Genomic DNA, 22,381 nt, shown 5'->3' on the forward strand with positions numbered 1-22,381 from the left:
ACTTTCTCTCTCATAGACCAAAACAAGAAGTGTACTTTCGAGGCACAATAATATATGCATTTTCTACAGTCAGTTAAGCATTTTATTAAACTTTTCTCAGCCCTACCTTCAGTGAGATTAAAAGGCCACTACAAGCCCATGACCTTATGTGGAAAATTCTGAACATAATGTCAGCTTCTACCATCATGATTCCTCTTTAATTGGTTGTTGTTACAGAAAAAAAAAGCTGTTTAGAATCCATACACTGTGTTCTAATGATCTTGTGTTTGTCACCCCACGAATTCATTAAATTCTCTGCGCTCGCAAGGGATCGCGCTAAAGTTTACCACCCACATGAGTTAGTTTGCCCAAAGACTTGCTTAGACTGAATTCTTTTCCGTCTGCCATTCAAATCAGTGTCAAGTATGTTGTTTTGTTGCTGTTTGGCCCTATATATAACTTTTGCTTTGATGACTGCAGAGCTTCCCAGCGAGCAGAGATGTGGTAAGGTTTCGGGTTATATTTGGCGAGTCACATGCAGCCGGGTAACTTGTAGAGCAGGACTGCGGCGCTCTGCAGTCTTAGAGGCTATTTGGGGAAAGGAGGGACATGGGTCATTATAACTGGTCTTCTAGACGAATACGAGGCTCTGCTGGCGAGAGACTCTCACCCAATTAGCAGCTCTCATTTTCCACACCAGTGTCGGTCTTACACAGCTGCCATCTTTGTGGCAGTGAAATTTTCACTACTAGCAAGGGTAAATCTTTGGCCTTTGTCATGTCACGTGTTAGCATTTATTTGCATGTATTTATTTCGCCAACCAACCAATAGTTTACAGTATTGACATGTAATCTATGAAATGATGACTTTTTTAATCCAGCTGTATTTACTCATTGCAACTTATAACATCCATGTGAAAGATATAACACCAACATGTTAGAAAAAAAAAACAGCGAGTCACTGAGTTGCAAAATGGATCACCCCTCAATCAGGTGTAGCTAATCACCTTCACCTTGATCATTTTGATTAGCTCAGCATGAAAAGAGCTTTCATGGAGCATTTCAGTCCTTGGTAGTGAAACAAACAATCAACAATGGGTGGCAAGACACTGTCAAAAGATCTCCGGGGTAAAGTTGTGGACAGGCACAAGCCAGGAGATGGATCAATTTTTTTAAAAGGCTTTATCAATGCCTAGAAGCACAGTGAAGTCTATTATTAAGAAGTGGAAGGTATTTGGTACAACACAGACCCTCCCTCTATCAGGACGTCACACAAACTGGATGAAAGAGCCAGAGGAAACTGATCAGAGAGGCGACCAAGAAACCTACAGCAACTCTGAAGCAGTTGCAGGAGTTTATGACAAAGAGTGGTCATTGTGTGCACGTGACAACAATATCACAAATTCTATATAAATGTGGTTTGCATGGGATGGTTGCAAGAAAAAAAGCCACTCCTCAAGAAAAGCCACATGCAGTCATGACCGAGCTTTGCCAAAACACACTTTGAAGATTCTGAGGCAGATGAGAGTAAAATCGAATTATTTTGGTCTCAACACCAAATGATATGTCTGGCGGGAATCCAGGACAGCTCACCATCCAACAGCATTCCTACAGGAAAGCATAGAGGTGGTGATATCCTTATTCTGCAAAGAAGAGTGGGCAAATATTGCAATGTCTAGATGTACAAAGTTAGTAGAGAAAAATACCAGCAGACTAAAGGCTGTAATTAAAGCAAAAGGTGGTTCAGCAAAATACTGACAGAATGGGGTGATCATTTTTCCATCTCAATGATTCTGTTTTTTTTTATTATTTTTTTATCTGACATGTTGGTGTTATATCTTTCACTTGGATGTTATAAGTTGCAGTAAACACAGCTGGATAAAACAAAAACTAAGTCTGTCTTCATTTCAGGCTGCAAAACAACAAAATGTGATTATTTTAAAGGGGAGTGATTATTTTCTTTACTTGTTGTGTCCACGTGTGTGTGTGTGTGTGTGTGTGTGTGTGTGTGTGTGTGTGTGTGTGCGTGTGTGTGTTTAGCTAATGTGCTTTTCGTATATAGCTAATGTGCTGTTTATGTATGCAGGGTATAACAGGCCTTAGCCTTTAATAGTTCAGAGTTATTGGAAGATATCACATTATGGTTACCTGCCTTCCTCACTGATTAAGCAAATACAATATCTCTTATAATATATTCAGGAAATTTGAGACGTGCAGGCTAAATCAATGTTCATGGAAGCAAGCCGGAAAGCCTTTCTCATAGATTTCTTGGTGGAGGGGTCAAAAGAGTCAGCCCTCCTGCCATCTTACTGATGAAGTTTAGTTAATAATGTCTGAATGTCAATATCTGTAATAACTCAAGCATATAGCAATAAAAGATACCAAAATAACAATGGAATGGATCTGAGCACCCATGGGATAAGAGCTCATGTTAATTATGAGATTGAAGATCAGAGAGAGGGCGAGTGTGTTCTCGCACTGCAAAATTTTTTTTCATTAATTGCTATTTTCCTCAAGTTTTCTAGTAGAAAATATCCAAGCACCCTTTAAATAGGATTAATTAACTTGAGAAGCAAAGTTGCATAAGACTTGTTTTCAGACAATATATTTGGAGTAGTTTTCTTTTTTCTCTAACCTCTTAGGTAAATTTTCTTTTAAGACTAAACCTTGGACAATTGTGTTTTTATGCTTAAAATAAACAATTAAGCACAAAGGTTCAGAACGGTCCACATGCCTAGTTTCTATTTATATAGTGTCATACTGGGTAGTCCCGCCCACCACCCAGTTTAATTGGTCCAAAATCCCACTCCTCTTGACTGTATGTTAAATTTCATATATGTTCTGAATGGCTGTTTTTGTGCCTTATTGAGCTACCAAATTGGGTCAGACAACTGCTTTCCACTGGAAAAACAAGTTTTTTATGTATTTTCAAATGTAAAAATACTATACAAATACCTATAAATACTAATATGCAGGGGCGTCGCTAGACCTTTTATTTTTGGATAGCCCTAAATATATAATTGTTGTATGTTCATAACATCACAGAATTACGAGCACACATGGCTTGGCATCCTTGCACAAAGCCTTGCACTCTTTGTCTTTGTGGCTCTTCCGTTTATCAGTGGTAGTGTAAAACAACACCTTTTTTACCCTGTCATAAACAGCTCTTTTCAGAGCAAGCCATTTTGTAGCATTTTCCTTTAAATGCAAATGAGCTCTGGTGACCCTGCCACTCTCTGAGGGACTGTTTACTTTAGCCGCATTCATCGTGAAACTTGCTAATTAGCACGTTATTAGGAGAGGCGATTTGCAAAGATTTATTAAAAAATATAATATTAATATTAAGGTATATTTTATTATTATTATTATTATTACTATTATTATGTTAATTTAGAATTGTATGTTTTTACCATGTTTTTAATTCTTAATTCTTTTTAGTTTTAGCCTTTCCAACATAAAATGGAACTCTGGTTTGAATTATTTAATTGCAGGCAGCTTTGCATTGCATGGCACTACTGGGCTAAGCCTCCGAAGTTATTTAAGTTTAGTGACGCCCCTGCCAATGAGACCACTTTGGTATGTGTTTACATGCGATTGCATGTGAGTGCGTTTATTTGCACGTCTGTTTGTGTTGGAGGGTGGCATCGAGATCAGGTTAATTTAAATAATAATGCGTTGTGACTGAATTGCACTAGGAGAAAAGGCATGAATAGTAATGCAAAGTGGTTGCTTTTATCCATTATGGATAGCACTGACACCGCGTGATGAGCAAAACTGGAGGACTTTGGGACCATGTGACATGCTACAGGAGATCAAACTGGAAGCATAGGAGCGCCAGCAGAAAAAAAGGATCTCTCTCCTTCCCAGTGGCGGCACACTGAAATATTCATCAGTGCTTGGAATGAGGTGCAAAGCTCTGTGCTGCTGGCTTTCTACGCAACAGGACGTAGAAAAGCACAGGCACGCATGCCATGGCAACCAGACTGCCAGTTTACGTTACACATAGTCAGCTGGCAACTTCATCTGACATACATTTATGTAATTAGTCAGAATTGAGTTGGAGAACGGCTACTTGTGCTGCAGGTGTGTGGGAGTGTGTGTGTGTATGTGTGTGTGTGTGTGTGCGCACTTGGGTAAACAGAAAGGGCACAAACCTCTGTAATACACCCACAGTAAAAAGATGGTTTTATTAGGAGACAGAAAGGGAACAGCCCACACTTGCGTACCACAGTGCACTTGCCCCGAAGCCAGAACATACACAGAGCATGTTATCGTTTAATGTTCTGCCAAGTTCTCCAGTGCACGGCGTTGCCCTGGCTAGCGTACAGTCATGTGTGGGTTTAATGTGTGCGTTCACCTCACACTCACTCATAATGGTGGGATGCAGAGTATTATCAAATAGGAGCTTCAAACTCTCCACTGAGCGGCTAAGGACATGGAGAGCTCACTCTTATCTGTAATGTACAAATCTGCTTTTTCATGCTGTATGCAGCACTGAACACCTGAACGACTATCAGTGGAATTAAATAATCGTTTTGGTTCCATTTAGTAAAAGCAAAAGAAACCTTCATCAAAGCCAAGAAAGCGTTAATTCTGGCAGTTATGGCAGGATCTGGTAATCAAGATTGTTTGCAGTGACGTATATATCTGTAGATGTTTAAGTAATGTTATTGTTTTTGTTTTTTTAACGGAGCAACTAGTATTGCAGTTATATCTCATACCTAGCATGTTTGTTTATTTTCTTAGTGTCATCTAAAATAAAGACTTATGAATCTCTGAGTTTTGAAGTCAAGAACTTAAAGTTTAAAATAATACTACAGCACATGTGTTTATATAGATGCATAGGTATAGATATAGCTGTAGATAGATATTGGATGTTATAAATGGATATATAATAGTAGGGGTAGATATACCACAGAGGTTGAAGAAATAGTACATGAAACACAAAGACAAAAAATTTTTTAGACTTTTTTGAAGAAATACTTGATGAAATATACAGGGAAAAATTGTCTTTTATTCAACTGAAAAATACAAAATGCAAAAAATTTAGGTGCATTTTGAAATCAAAAAGTACTTTATGAAATGAAGCATCCATTTTAATAAATTTTATGCAGTAGTAAACAACATGCAAACACTGCTAAATGTTTTGCCACAAACTCAACTGACAGGCCAGTAACTGCACAAAAATTATAAATAGTATAAATAACAAACAACACAAATATCCCAGGCAGTCAGTCAAGTTTACTTTATTTAGTAAACTGATTTCCCCTTAAAAAAAAGAAAAATAAAAAAATAAATAAAAAACTTTAGAAACTTTAGAAATAAGAAACTTATACATTTTCACATCAATTTATTAAAAGTTGAACAAAAAATACATGTTAAGGGCCCTATGAAGCGAGTTTTTTTTTTATATTTTATTTTTTTTATTTTTTTATAAAGTATGATCAGTTTGTGTGGGGATCTTACCCATGACTTTGGTTGCACCATGCTCTTCCGATTGAGTAACTGGAAGGTTTTAAGGTTTATTCCCCTCTCCATTAACACAGCAGAGGAACTGTGCAATCCCTGCTATGTGCACAGAAAACTCTGAGATACTGACATGTTGTATTTTCTGCTGTGAGACTAGAGCAGTGGGTGCAGGCATCATAATTGCTCCTTTTATCTTAGCAAAAGTGTTACTCAGAGAGAAAAAGGATTATAATGAATTCGCTAATTGTGGTGATGTATGTAATTAGTGACTCTTGGGCTAATTGTAGTTGAGTCAGAATGTTAATGAAGATTGAAGACTGCAACCTTAGAAAACGAGCCGTTACTGTAAGTTGCAATGTTCCCAGTGCTGTAATACCTCATTCATACTGTTCAGTGGCAGTGAACCATTTGGGTTTCCATCTCCAGTCGTCTGTAAAATGTCACGACATGCTCAGCCACAAGAGCAAAGCACTATGGGAAGTTACCATATACCATTTTATTCAGCCCCTATATAGACACTGTAAAACTACCTTTACTGCTTGAAATTCTACATTCAGGTCATTTTTTTTCTCTCTCCTGGTTACCATTGGATGGGTTAACTTTCAAACCACTGATCTGTTTAGCTTGTTCTCTCTAGAGATGTGGATCAGATATTAGTTTGAAGTATACTTAATTACTCAGATGCTTCACCGAACACTTAATTCCCCGGATACTGATTTCTTGTTCACTCAAGCAGAAGTGTAAAGAACATATCCACCTGTACGGCAATCCATTTATTTATTAATTTATGGGAATAATATACATGTAAACCCTTCAAACCTCAACATTTTTGCTTATTATTTATTTATTGGTGTTTTTGTCAAGCCAATATTTAAAGTTTATCTTGACAGTCTTAAAGCCTTTCCATGTTAAAATTAAAATTGTTTTTATAGTTAAATTAATATTGAATTTCGGTTCCTTTTTTATGTCCTTAAATTCAAATTGCAATTCTACATTCCATTTGCTAGCTCAATTCAAATGTAATTACATTTGATGAGATTCCAGACATTCATGTTAAAGAAGGATTTTAATACAACTTAATTAGTAAAACCAAAAACACGTGAGATTTTAAAGATTAGTTAGGTTAATGACAATATATTTTGTTACCTTCTAATGACACCCAAAATCTTACCATTACAGTATTTACTTATATAATTTAGTTTGCCTTTTCTTGCCAAATTAACTTTGATTTGAATTAGTGAATTTATTTATTTATTTATTCCTAAAACATTTGGATCTTATGCTTTATGTTATGAACAATAATTTATGTGACTCCCAAAATTGTACTATTAGCTCCAACAGATGGCATGTGTCTGGCTCTCCATGGACCTCAGCCGACATCAGCAGGCGACAACAAATTAAAACAAAACCAATACATTCCATAAAACATGAGGGAATGAAATCGGAGTGAGTACTAGTGTATAAACGAGCTAGCATGTTACTAGGTCACTCTGTGTCATGTCATGGAAGTTTTCCCCAGCTGTTGGAGGTGGATGACCGCAGTAAGAGAATATTACCTCGTAACCAGAGGATCCAGCAGCAGTGATATCAATTTGTGCCCTTTAAATAATTGATGGGAAACCTCGTGCTGCAACATGCAGAGTGGATGGCCACAGTCAGATGGCCTCGGTTTCTCAAAAGTCATTCGACCTGCAGATTTGACAGTTTAGCGTGCTGTGAAAATGGATTGCAATCATCCAGACATTTCCGTTAAGCATCACAGATTTTGTATTGTCATCGTATAACATATTGCATGTGTTTTCTAAACAATAGCAAGTAATTGCATTCTATTCTCAGTCAGTGATTACAATATAAACAGACAGTAGATTGTGAAGCTCGGTGGAAAAAAACAATTTTCTCTTATTTAACATACAATGCTGTCTCGAGTGGTACTGAAAATACATTTGCATACGGTAAGGAAACTGTAGGTTAATTTAAAGTGGACGCCCTGCTGTTTGTGTAAGAGAGGGAATGAACGGTAATTGTACATATTTACACTGACACAAACGTTTTCCAGTGGACCGTTTCTCTAGTGACAGCTCCTGCTGGCGACTGCAGCTAAAGTTTCCACACAAAAGTTAGATTGTCATTTTTTATTTTCAAGTTTCCACTTTTACAAATGACTTTCACTGTTAGCATCAAATAAGTAAATGCATATTGTCCTGAAGTGTTTCTACAACCATACTCTTTGTTCCTTCAAACCCTATGAAATCAAATTTGGAGTACTGTGGCTTTGACTTTGTGTCTGTTATTTTTGAGTTTGTCTGTGCATGCGAACATGATTTCTTAGTAGGTGAGCCGAGTAGTATGTCTGAATTCATAATATTCATAAAGCATTAAGTGTGTATCTAATGGTCACTTTACTATCCCATAAGGCTACAGGAGAGGATTTGTGAATGGCAGTAAAGTGATGCAACTGACACTAGTGCTGGTACAGCATTCACACTGTATAGAACATACTTTTTTTAATGGTCACAAAGCAAGTTTCAAACCAAATGTATTACCTACTATACAGTATGTGATTAGTGTATGCTGACCTTTTGCATAAATGCATTTTAAGTCCTTATTGATGACTTTTTTTAGAAGCCCTTTAGAAAAAACTTTTTTTAATTAGATAATCACATCTTTATAAGGAATTTTTCTACTTTATTCAGTTGCATAGAAAAAAAATACAAAAACATTTATTGCCAATGAAGGAATAATTTAAAAAAATTGAAGCTGAAGTCGTTAGACTTTTTACAGTTTACTGTTGCATAATCTGAATTACTGCTGTTAAAGTTGTTACTTTATCAATACATTTTTTGCATTATAATGCACGATATACCTTCATAACAATTGAAAACAAATTAAATAATTTGCTGAACAAGTAATTAGTTCATTCATTTTTAAATGAAACGTTTTCTTTTTCTGTGTTGGCCCATTTCCTATTAAAACAGGAACATCACAGCCTATCAAAACCAAATTTGACAGCTTAAGGTATAGATGAAAGCAACTTTAAAAGTGAATAAGTTCCATCCACTTTAATGCAGTAATATATGAACTTTGCTGTACAACCAAAGACAGTAATGAACTATGATTTTCTACAAAAGTTGCATGGTGATATTTGCAATTTTGGGCAGTGCATTTTATAGGACACAGCCCTCAATATAAGAGTCATCATTAGTATTTTTGTTCCATTTTGCTAAATTAGAAATGTCAACTTTTATTAGTACACTAGCATATAAACAAGCTTCACTGATTGGATAATGCATTTGGTGTTGGATTTTTTCCAATATTTTCATCAACGACATCTAAGTGTATGTGGTTCTCTAAATCAAACTTTATTTCCCGTCATGAAATGATGGCTACAGCCTTGCATCACAGAATAACAAGCGTTTTGCATGTTTTTCCTTTCCTTCCCCCCTCCACATCTTCTGAACTCTCTGTGTGTGGTCAAGGTGATGCAAGGTCACTGTCTTCCTCCTCTGTAAGTCTCCTCACACCTTTGCAAATCTGCGACTACGCAGGCAGAACAGCGATGAGATTTTCCGAAACCTCATGTCATGACGATCTCTTAACACTCAGTGGTCAGGAGCCAGATCTCATCTTATAGAAAACTTCAGGTTGAATTCGATATACTACTAGAAATCCTTTTTTTTTTGATATACTATACTAGAAATCTATTTTTTTTTTTTTTTTTTTTTTAACCCAGGCTTTTGACAGTATATAAAGCAATGGTATTTGTCTTAGCACTGATGTTGCTAATAATGGACGCCCTGTGGATCGTTCCATATGTGCATTGCTGTATGTGTCTTGTCAAAGACAGACAGCAGGAGAATGAGATGTACCAGCGGGATGTGGACCAGTTGGCAGTGTTTTTCATTGGCTTGCTATGTTAGATTAGGCTGCACACATGCCGGTGACCTCTTGACGGGCACCTGTAGGGTGAGGTTTTTGAACAGCAGACTCCTGATATGTGTTCACCCCTCTCTGTTTGGGGCATGCATTGGAGGATGGCCAGGAAAGCCTGTGTAAATGCCGGTTAATTTTACCTTGGTATGAGGAGTATGAATTTTGAAGTGTAATATTGAAGGAATATTCTGGGTTCAGTGCAATTTAAACTCTATCAACAGTACATGCAGCACTGATGTAGTGACATAAAGTCTTCCATATAAAAATGTGTAATTTATTTGAGCTGTAAAATTGTTCTCGGACTAATTTTTTTTTTTTTTGTCTCAGACTTTTTTGCCTTGTTAACGTGATGGTAGTTATAGATTACAATAAATGGGACTTCTTTAAACTGGTTTTTTTTCAGTTAACATCACAATTTCTGTGGGTGGAGTTTGCTCCATGTAAATAGTACTTTGCAAATAGTTATGTCACATAACTTTCTTCTGCATATTCGAAAGTTGACTTTCTGTATCCTTTTTTTTATTTTATTTATATAATATCCAAACAGTATGTTTAAAAAAAAAACCAAAAAACCCATTTACTTCATCTTAATGTTATTTATAATGTTTTGAAGTCTTATTTTAACCTTTTTAGTGATGTGTTTTAAGTGCATATCATTTACATACACTCATACATGTAATTTTAAGTTCAGATCTGCATTTATCTCATTTAAAGTGCTTATGATGTTTAATCCACTTGGTTTGTATTATATGTCTCTTTGTATTATTATCGTATATATCTGTATAACCTTTATACACAAATAAAGTTTGGTCACACTTTATTGTAAGGTCCAGTTCGCACTATTACAAACCATTAACCATGACTTTTGCCTCAAAAAAATCCTAATTTAATAATAAACAATATTAAGGAAGGTAGTTCAAAATATTAAAAAAAGCAAATAGTTAATAGTGTGAAATATTCCCAATAAAAATAAGTCATTTATGAGTACTAATAAACAGCTAAAATGTTAATAATAGGCATGCTAATAAGCACCAGTTTAATAGTGAAAATTGGTCCCTATACTAAAGTGTTACCGAAGATTTTCATTTCATTTTTACTTCATTGGATAAAAACGTCTGAGCAGTCTAATTATGACATGTTTAGACTTCTGTTTTAAGCACATATAATTTACTTGCACTTATACATGTAATATTAAGTTCAGATCTACATTAGTTTCATTTTAAGATAACATTCAGTTTAATCTAGTTTGTTCTCAGTGTATAAAAGTTTTTCTATCATCCATCTATCCATCTGTCTTCCTGTGTATGTACAGTGTGTATATACACTCACCGTTTATATACACTGCATCGTTTAAACTCCACAGCCTAGAGTATTTTTACTGACCATATCCATCCCTTTATGACTACAGTGTACCCATCTTCTGATGGCTACTTCCAGCAGGATACTGCACCATGTCACAAAGCTCAAATCATCTCAGACTGGTTTCTTGAACACGACAATGAGTTCACTTTACTCAGATGGTCTCAACAGTCACCAGATCTGAATCCAATAGAGCAGCTTTGGGATGTGGTTGAACGGGAGATTTCGCACCATGGATGTTCAGCCGACAAATCTGCAGCAACTGTGTGATGCTATCATGTCAATATGGACCAAAATCTCTGAGGAATGCTTCCAACACACTTATTGAATCTATCAAGTTTCTATATTTGATTGTGAAGCTGTATTTATACATGTGAATGCTAGCAAGTGGAGAAAAAAATTACTTTCTGATTTACAATATGGTACTGAATGATTACCATATTCATATACTATTAATTTCAATTTCAAAAGGTTTATTGTCTATCCCCAATGGGGTAGAAAATTGTCTTCAGACAAAAGGCTCAACACACAAACAGCACAAATAGTCCTCAAACAAACTACATTACATCACAAAATATATATTAAAAAAAAAAAAAAAAATTATATATATATATATATATATATATATAATAATATATATATATATATATATATATATATATATATATATATATATATAATATATATATATAGAGAGAGAAAGATCCTATTTATAATAACAATGGAAATTGGAATAAACATCTTCTTATACTTCTTATATTTTCACCAAAGGCACTCTGTACTGTCTTCCGGTTGGAAGTAGTTGAAAAGAACTGTACAGAGGATGAGAAGAGTCTCCCGTAATAACAGAGACTTTCCTTTTTAGTGCCACAGTGTAAAGATCAGTGAGAGATGTTCGTCTCTCACCAATTAGTATTTTACTTGCCATATTTATAATCCTTAAAAGTCTACTTTTGCTTTTAACAGAGAGAGAGTAAAACCAGGACACAATATTAAAAGTAACCAACAATCAAAACATCCTTCATAGTATATCCCAGTAACTTTGGCACTGCAAGTAGGTACTTATAAATAATACGGTACTCCTAGTACATGTCCAGAAAACTATAGATTTGCCAAAGAAACCTGTTAATGTCTTATGATACACATAGGTGTTTATTTTTTTTTTGTTTATTTGTTTGTTTTTTGTTTCTTGGAGAAACTAAGTAAAACAGCTGTTTTTATCAATCATCTCACATTTTCCTGTGATATTTGCAGTGTACTATGATACATGTACAAAAAACATCGTAGCACTATAGTATGTTATCCAAAAACTCCTACGCCATTACTATATACCTTGGCCTTAATTTTGCCCTTGAAATACGTAGGTGGCTTATATTTATATGCAGTTACTGCCATAGCTCTTCTGTGGTTTAGCATAATTTTCATTTTCAGGTAAATAAAACACTGGAACAAATTCAACCAGGCCGTATGGAGATTTCAAGAGTTGATGCTCTCACAGCGGGAGTTTACTCCCTTAATTTATGCCCTTCACAGGTAGGCTGGCTTCAGTTAACTATTTGTGGTCTAACATTGCGGAAACCCAGTGCAGTGACCTTGTCGTACGGCGCTATTATCTGAGCAATAGATCTGAGTATGTAATATTAACCTATGGCAGCAGCCTGTGGAAGAGGTAGACAGAGACAAACGTCCTCACCCAAAGGAAAAGAATTGCTTGAGTCTCCGATGAGGAGAAACGGAGGGAAAAGTGGAGAGAGAGGGAGGATGGATGGCCGCGACTGGGGACAGATGTGCCGAGTGATGATTTATCTGACTGTCTCAGCCTGTTCCCAGGGTGCCTTGGTGTAGCAGGAGCCACGCTTGCATGGGATAAACACATTAAGCGGCCAGTTACTTAAAGGGGGCCACTCTGGCAACCCGAGACCTTGAGGGTTTGATTCTGCTGGTTACGGACTAGATACAGTATGCACTCAGGATGTGGGTGTATGTGTGAAGGATGGCTTAGTGAAATGAACTCTCTCTGTGATACTGTAGATGGGTAATGTAGGTCAGAGCTTCTAGCTTGAATGAGAAGGAGACTTGCTCAATGGCCAGGATGCAGTCTGGTTTGGACTAGTTCTCCTAAAATTCAATTAATTCACTAACTCATGGTTGTTTCAGATCTGTAGGGCTTTTACTTTCTTCTGTGAATCACAAAGAGAAATTTTTAAGAGTGTTCGTTACCAGTGTTTTGTTGTTGTTTTTATTCAAAATGACAAAAAAAAAAAACATGAATCATCAAACTAATTCTTGACTCATATGTTGTATTTAAAATCTTTGTGTGAGGAGCAAACAGAAATTCAAGTAATAAGTAACGTTCCCTAAACTAGCTTTCTGCCATTAGGTTTGGTTTACATTCATTAATAATAGTTGTTGCCAAAATATCCAGCCTATCATGTTGTTTGTAAAAGCACCATATTTAAATCAGTGCAGAGAATGGAGAGCATGATTTTCAGGGATTTTTGGTCTAATGTTCTTTTAAAGATATCTTATGGTTTTGAAAGAAGTGAATTTAGTCATATGAACTACTTTTATATACTACTTTCATGGGTGCTTTTTTGTAGCAGTGGATAAAATATTGCACTGTATTGGTTATTGGCTAATAATAGCTCTCAATTAGTTCTCAGTCTTTTTTTTATTCAAAGACCTGAACTGCACGTTCTTTAATAAAAACAGCTGTCATTGTTTTTTTTAAAATATCAATAATAATTTATTTAAATGCTTTTAAGTCATCATGTGGTATTTAATTTGGCACACTCATTTCTAACTTTTAATCACACTGCTAATTAAAAAAAAAAAAATGCTTAAATGTAATCTTTTGCATATCTCAAAAATAAAATCTGTCTTTCTTTGTTTATTTAATTAGTAATAGTTTTGTAGACTTTTAATATTTGCCATGACCAGTAATTTTTGGCTTATTGTTGTTGCCCACAATGTTGATATTGGTGTATCCCTAATTTTTTAGAGCTCTGATCCTCCATTTTCATTATACTGGAAAAGGTACATTTGAATGCAGCTTCTAAAAAAACTCTTTGTGGTCCATGGAGGAAAAAAGTGATATGTGTCTGGAATGACCCATTGGTTAGCTTTCTCTTTAAACACTAACCCAGAATGAAATGAGGCACTGCTAAAGAGAACAAAACAGTTTTAAAGAGCCGTAATTTTTACGCTTCTCCTGTCATGCACATTTTGCTGACTGATGTTTGTATACAGTGAAGTTAATTGGCTAGATGACAGCAAAAATTGCCTGATTTGCATTTAGTCTTCTTTTCATTGAGCATTTGGACCTTCTTTGATTACAAGCTACAAGAGCAGTTGTCACACTAGCCTGCTATATGACTCCACTGCCAGACCTCGTTTGCTCAAGTTTTGCCAGAGGCAGGAATTCTGGACCGGGTGCTTTAGTGGCACCAAGCTTTGTTCTGCAGGATCAGTCCAGTTGCTGTACGGTAAGGTCAAGGGGTAAAACGATGTGACCTCATTATGGTTTCCAGCGCCGACATGGGGTTTGAAGACTTTTGAACCCCATGCTTTCAGATGTCTACAGACACGTGTGGTCTCTGGGCATGCGGCTTTGGACTGGTGAAGGCCAATCAGGAGCAGGACCCTCTCGCTGAGGGCAGGATAGGTGTAGACGGTTTTATATTCGTGTAGTTCTTTCCTTGAACTATCTGTGAGGTCAGTGAATATAGAAGTTAACACTTATCAAGATGTAAAGTAGCCAGTATATTCATTCATTCATTCATTTTACCAGTGAAAGTAATATACTGTAGAAGAAATGTTAAACTGGAATTAGACCTGCTAGTTTTTTCAACCACATACTTCACTGGTTCAATGGCAGTTTATATTTGTGTATTTGTGCTTTAAGCAGCATGCCACTGACTGGCATGAGACATTCCCCAGATGGTGTGTGTGCTCTGCTTTAATCTACCCTGCCCATCCACTCGCTTAAGACCTGGAATACAATACATCCGGAGCTTTGAGAAAATCTCTAGTAATTTAAACTGAATCTGGATTCATAAAATGTGGTCTTTTAGATGCACAGTGAGCTTTGCTGGATGTCACTCATCTACATTTTTAGCACAAAGTGCTCTGCAAAGTGCACTAAAGGGTTAAGCTCCATGGGCCCCCAGTAAGTTGAGAAGACAACCAATCTCACAAAAAGGGCACAACAGATACGCCTGTGAAATCTCTAAGAGCCATGACTGATTATGACCTGCTGTAAGGTAGGAAAGCATTTTCAAAACACTCACGTTCGTGCATGTACACATGCTCACATGTATTTCTACACATATACTTAGATGTGTTATACTATCATTGCATGGCGATGGTATGAATGCGTTTACTCAGGAATTACTTATGCATAAATTATGATGTAAATGTAAATTTAAACTTGAAAAACATTCAAATCAACAAGTAAAAATTTTTTTATAAGAATAATTGTATTATTATTGAAATTTAAATGTTATTGTTATTAAAATGTGTGTGTGTGTGTGTATATATATATATATATATATATATATATTACATCTGTAATGTTAGAAAATATTTTGTTATATTATTTTTGTGATACTAAAAATGCTGTTCTTTTGAAGGTTTCAGTTTTCATAAAAATATTAAGCAGCATAACTATTTTTAACATTGATGATAATAAATGTTTCTTGAGCACAAAATCAGCATGTTATAATGATTTTTGAAGGATCATGTGACACTGAAGACTGGAGTAATGGCTGATATATATATTATTTATTATTATTCCATATTTTTGTGTTTGTGTGTGCTTGTGTATGTATATACTGTAGAATTTTACATTTGAAGAAGTCTCTGGATGTTTTTTGTCATGTTTTTGCTTACTTCTGAGAACAGCTTTGTCCCCAAAATATAACTAAGCGAGGAGAAGGAGGAGGGAAATTCGGCTCAACACTAAATATAACATTCATTATGTTTTCGTACCACATAAAAAATATCAAATTTGCATAATGACATTAGCACAAGTTGTTAACTTTGAGCTCTTAATTGAGATACTGTAATGTCCTTCCTAAAAGTGGCATTAAAACCCATTCTGGGTGCGAGCAAACAGTATGCATTGCCATGTTTTGAAAGGAGGTTATTTTAAGGTGTATTTTGGTGCTGTAATAAGAAATGTGGCTCATTAATTTCTTTTTTGATATCCTCCGTGACTCATTGCCGACACAGAAAAAGCTTGCTCTCTACATCTATTTACCATTTGTATATTGTGGTTGTGTTTTTACCCTTTCCACCCCTAAAGGAAAGCTTGTACAAAACCTCTTTCTCATGTACCTCGAATTCTACACCCTTGTCCTTTTCTTCGGCTTGCCATAGTGTGCTTCATTCACTCTTCCCAGAACTTATTCATGGAACCAGATCGCCATCCAGTGGCCAACAGCAGAGCAATTTTCCAGTTCGTCCTGAAGTGATCTCTGTAGAATGGATCAAAGGGTGACAATGACAAAACATCCATAGCATTGAGCCTGAAGACGTCAAACAAAGGAGAGAGCAAAATATTGGAGCCCCATTTTGTCCAGAGGGAGCTGAAGCTCACTACTCTTGACTGGAAGGCATCTCTTTATGTGTGTGGGGATAGTTAGATGTTTGGAGGGTTGAATAGTTGCATTGTGTGCCACTCAGAACAGGGTGAACGTTAAGCTGCATTTGAGAGGCTGCCAAGCAGCTGTCAGCTTTGTGCTAACTATCTCTCTCTCTCCTTCTCTCCCTATACCCCCAGTAAACAACTGGAACAAATCCTGTTTTATTGAAGTTTTGCATTGTGACAGTACTGTGGGCGAGCTTTGTTGATTTGCATTTTTTTAGACCATAGGTACTTCTAATGTTTGTTAAAGTTTATTGCATCAAAATATAGTAATCCATTTTTGTTACTGTATCTTTAAGATTTTTTGTTTGTGTAAATGACCACTGTTCTGATTGTGATTTACGCTGATACTTGAAGGTTAGCCAATTGTTCATCAGTACAGTCTAAGGTGCTGAATACTGAATAGGAATTGATATGTAAATGTTAATGCATTCATGAACTTGTTGTCACAACCATGATAATATTTTATTTTTTTGCATTGTGGCTCTGTTCCAGTCTTTCTCTGTTACTTTGTGAGCGGCGTTGTTTTTTTACTGCATGCATAGGCAGCATCCCCGTATCCTAACCAATTTGGAACTCTTATTAGTGAAAGATTTGTAAGCTCTACACAGGCAGCATCATTAGTAGAGTTAATGTGTTGAAAACTTTAAAGATAAATATTCTATTTCAAATGTACTGTTGGATTATTTTTTATCAAGAATTTTGTATTTAGTGAACCTTCTTGCTGTAATTTACTGTTATTTTATCTCCGTGTTGGAAGAAAGCAAGTCCCAAAAATTGCGAAATACCAAAACTGGGACATTTTAGGCAATTTAGGAATTCCTCAGCTTTATTTATATAGCCCTTTATACAATACTGATTGAGTCAAAGCAGCTTTACAGTGTCAAACAGGAAAATAGTATTTCAAAAATGCAAGACGACAATAACAAAAAGTAATTTTTCCAGCTAAAGTCAGTTCATTGATGATTCATTGATGTCATCATCCAGATCAGCTCCCTTCAAATGGTGTCTGTGCAATCAGTCAAGTGTCCACAACGACAGTGGCAAGGAACCAAAACTCCATCAGTGACTGAAACCAGGCTCAACACAGGTCCAGTTCTCCTCTGGCCAGAAAAAAACAGCATGGTGTGGTTTAATTCCAGGCTGCAACACAGGTCAGATTTTGCAGAGGACTCATCTGGTTCCTGTGGTCTTGTGCCGATCTGTCTCTAGGGCGCATCTAGTTGACATGGTCTCCGCTGACATTCAGGGCTGTAGAGGTCGTCTCTAAGTGCTGATCCACCATCTGGTCTGGATACGGACTGGATCTGGGTGGCTACAGTGACCATCTTGATCTGGATACAGATTGGATCCATATGGCAACGGTGACCTCGGAATAATGAAACAGACTAGTATTAGCGTAGATGCCATTCTTCATATGATATAGCTAGTACATTGGGTGTAATAGGAAGTGTGTTCCTGGTTCCAGTTGACCTTATTAATGCAGCCTAACAGTCCTTTCACCGGGATTAGAATTATAGAAAATGTGATAGTGTATTGTGTGTATGCCAGGTTAAAGAGATAGGTCTTTAATCTAGATTCACCATATAGTCATACTGTTATTGGTTAAAGTCACTATAGATAATATCTTCTATATTGTGACGCACATCCAAGTGAAGCCGATTATTTAAAAACAAAATAATGAAGGGCAGGATTTGATTCTATCAATCAGTTGTTGATTGGATGGAGGATCTGAATGTGATCTTGCAGATGTTACATTTACAGTTTGTACAAGTTGACGCTAATTGAAGAAAGTCAGAGCCAGTCTGCAGATTTGAGTTGGCATATTTAATAGAAAATTATAAAGTGTGTGTTGGTCACAAACTCTGATTTTTTTTTAGCTTCTTGCTTTGATTCCATCCAGAGTTTGGTGTGTTCGAAATTACTTGAAAGTCTACTAGTGTATGATCTTCCGTCAATTAGTGTAAGATGCCCAGTTTTTCCTCTGTAATTATGAAGTCGGCAAATGTATGATGCAGTGTAGTGCATTCCAGCCTTGCTAATGCTAACTATGAAGTTTAGAATGACGGTTTTATCATATCATGAATTTAGGTAACATAGTTTTTGTATATTAGTGTTGGTAGTTCAGTGCTTTAAATTGTGGTGTTATAATGTGAAGGCTGTCAGTTCATTTTGAATGCTAAATGTGTATTTTATTTGTGTGTGTGTGAGTGGTTCAAGAGCTAAAGCAGTACTGTTATTATCACTGTGCCTGAAGCAAGTCACTTCTCTTTAGTTTTCTCCAGGGTGACTGAACCTTCCAGTCGCTTTAAGAAGGTATCTGCTAAAACACTTTACTGTAATTTGACATAACGAGATCTTATTTGACTGTAATGCAGGGTTTCAGAGAAAAGCACATTCAATGCCTTATCAGATCTAAATCATCTGCTCTCCTTGTCAAAATCCGCACTCCCCCATAGGTTTGCTCATAGCGCAGCTCAAATGTTCTCTGGTAAGAAAATATCTGCGGGTGGGGGGGGGGGGGGGGGGAACATTTCGGAATTAATCTTAATTACAGAATTAATTAGCTATGTTTGGCTGCTGCTGGTAGACAGTTGAGGTAATTGCAAGTGTCTGGCAATTATGAGTGTTGAGATGGGAAAGGTTAGTGTCTTGTATCCTCGTTTGACCGAGAGGCTGATGAAAGGCGTGTTTTGGGAATGTCTCACTCTTGCTGGCTTTTCATCAGTCAAAGGCCAGACATCAGTCAGTCATCAGTTTCCAGATAGGGAGGGTGCCATGGCAAACTGCTGGGATGTTGTGAGATGATGCTTTATTCTTTGCATTATTTCCAGTGATATAAGGGGCTTTGTATGTGTGTGTGGGTGTGTGCCAATGATTTTGTACACTTCAAAATGTTCTCTAGAATCCTATTGGAAATTCTGTCCTGATTTGGAGTCCATCCTAATAGGAATTCTATTTCAGGAATTCACAACGAGATATATTAAAAAGCTTACTTCCTAACAGTACTGTTAAGATTCCCAATAGGATAAAAGCCCTTGTTGGATATCAAAATGAATTTAAAGGAATGTCTTTCAGCAGTTTTAAATCTTCAGCAGCTTCTAGAGCAATTTCTTTGACTGTCCCATGGTGGGACCTTGTTGCAGTGTCTTGTGTTCCAATGCCAGTAGGCTTCTGATAAAGATTGCACAGTATCCAATAAGACTATAAGAATCAAACAATAAGGATCATAAAATATTGTAGGAATTTCCATTTTATCCAGTAGGATTTGTTTAATTCATACAGGATTCTTACTTGCTTCCTTTAGAATTGGTTCCAAAATATATAAATTCCAATAGGGATCCTGTGCACATCCCATTTTTTTGTGACTAGAGACATCCTCATATTTATGCGAATAAGCTATATGAGATTGTCTATGTCCATTATTTATTTATTTACTATTATTTTAGCTTTCTTACTTATTCTTTATTTTAAGCCAAAAACACTCAACACAATTCCATAATACAGATTATATGCATAATGCAAATTTTTGTGTAAATACCTACATGAGAATGTCTATTTCCAGCCTTGATTGATTTATTGATAAATTGATTGATTGATTTACTGATTGATTGATTTACTTACCTAATTACATTTAGATTAGATTAGATTTAACTTTATTGTCATTGCACATGTAAATTACAAGGAAATGAAATGCAGTTAGCATCTAACCAGAAATGCAATAAGCAGTAAGTACAGGATATACAGTGTCTTCAATATGTTACAAATGTATAATAAATATACAGATAAGGTAGAAACTATGGACGTAATTTGCAGATTTTTAAATACTATCAGTAGTGGTCGACTGATATATCACCAAGGCCAATATATCAGCTGATATTTGGCATTTTTTAAATATCGGTATCGGCTGATATGGCGGGACTTTTATTTTGAGAAAGGCAGCTCACAGCTCACATTCTCCCTCTTGTTGATCGTCGTCATTAACAGTTCTGTCTAATACGGATAGAAATCCAATAATCTAATCTAATAATCTGATAGAATGGTTAAACCAAGGAATTAATGTATACAAAAAGTGTTAGATACCGATTGCTTTTATATTATTAGTAATAGAAAGGCAAACTTTATAATACTTTCTCGTTTGCCGTCAGCATAAAGCAAATATGCATTTATATAACAAATCTTTAAAAGGCTAATGAACATTTAATTTCGCAAACTTAGTCGAATTCACCCATGCATTTTTATCCAGCATGATCACGTGTTCTCTGTGTGATGGTCGGTCCGTGTGAATTGAATGCTTTAAACTTTAAACTCGTGATTTCAAATTATGCTGCACTTTATGCATTTGCTCACTGTCATATTCATGTCATTTTCTCTGTGTGCTGTATGTAAAATGAGTGTTAACCCCCTGGCTTTATTTGAAAAATAATTATGATTCCAAATGCACACAAACTTCCCAGAATACTGAGTGCCCTGTTGGTTACAGTATTTACTTTCTTCTTAATTATATTTTTATTAAATATTTATTTATTTGTGAAAAATACTTTGTCATCTAAAGTGTGTTTATTTTACACTTTTTTTAAACCAATATCAAATGATCTGAATTATTATTATTAATATATATATATATTTTTTTTGATATAACTATCACTAAAACAAAAACATACACTTTAATTTCTGCTATCGGCCCCCCTGCTTTTCCAAGATATCGGCATCGGCTATCAAAAAAACAATATCGGTCGACCACTAACTATCAACATTATACACATATATGTATACAATAAAAAAACAAAAAAAATGTAATATAAAAAAACTATATACACACTCAGGACTTAATAAACTTATTTTTTTAGTTTATTATTATTATTATTTTAATAATAAAAATGTATTAAGATAAAATGTAACTTGTATTTATTATGGTTAGTGTAGTAAATTTTTGTCAGTGATTGTTCTCTAGGGTGTTGTGTGTCTTTTTAATTATATGTGTGTTTTGAAGAAACATTTGTTTTTGGGTACAGTGTATATGCAGTAATGTGTACATCTCTAAACTGTTGTGTGGCTCTGACTATCTGTCTGCATGACAGTTGAGTGTGAATGGCCAGCACACATAAGCACTTGTGCTGCTCCAGGATGACTCACAGTGACACCAATAGTGGAGCACAGGATCATTTGGGACAAAAGAGACTTAATTTCATCAGACATCAACTAGACGAGCAACCTGTAGCCATGGAGACAAGACACTGGCTGGTGGCTGTCATGTCCTGTAGCGTCTGTTTCACGGGGGTTTCGCATTGCATTTGAGCACTGCAGAAATATCACTTTCCTCACCCAAGCATGTACAGGCAGGTCTCTTCAATATGTCTATATACAAACACACTCACAAAATATTGTGGGTAGGTTAACTATAATGAGGGACAAGTGCAAAACTGCATGAGGTTTTATTGTTTGCTACTTGTTCTGCAGATTTTAACTACACCAATTACAGAGAAGCCACTTTATTTCCAGGATGAGCTGCCTACATAGTACACACACACACACACACACACACACATATATATATATGTGTGTGTGTGTGTGTGTGTATAGAGGATTAGACGCTTTAATGACAGACATTACAGGCTCTCTCTGGCTTATCATATGACCTCTTCTTTGTTGGAGAGTGCGTGTTCACAGCAGATTACTGGAGCTTTCGAAATACTAGATCTGCCTTTATGTCCGTCATACCCTCCTCCTCGCACCCCCATACGTCCCTTTAACACATTTACTGTAATCCATGGCTCCTGACCCACACGGGGTATCAGTGAGACTGTTGACATTTCAGATCAGGATTAGAGCGCTGCTTTAAAGATTAACCAGGTTGATGTTTGTTTGCTTTGCTCCTGGCGAGACAGAAGTGGGCTAGATGTAAGCAACTCGTTTCATCTTAGTGTACTCCATCCAGCGGGTACGCTGGCATTCTCCAGGCCTGTCTGTGTGGGGCAGAGTTCAAATGAAAGATTAA

This window comes from Cyprinus carpio, chromosome A13 (assembly GCF_018340385.1).
Source record: "Cyprinus carpio isolate SPL01 chromosome A13, ASM1834038v1, whole genome shotgun sequence".
In the NCBI taxonomy this organism is placed as follows: Eukaryota; Metazoa; Chordata; class Actinopteri; order Cypriniformes; family Cyprinidae; genus Cyprinus; species Cyprinus carpio.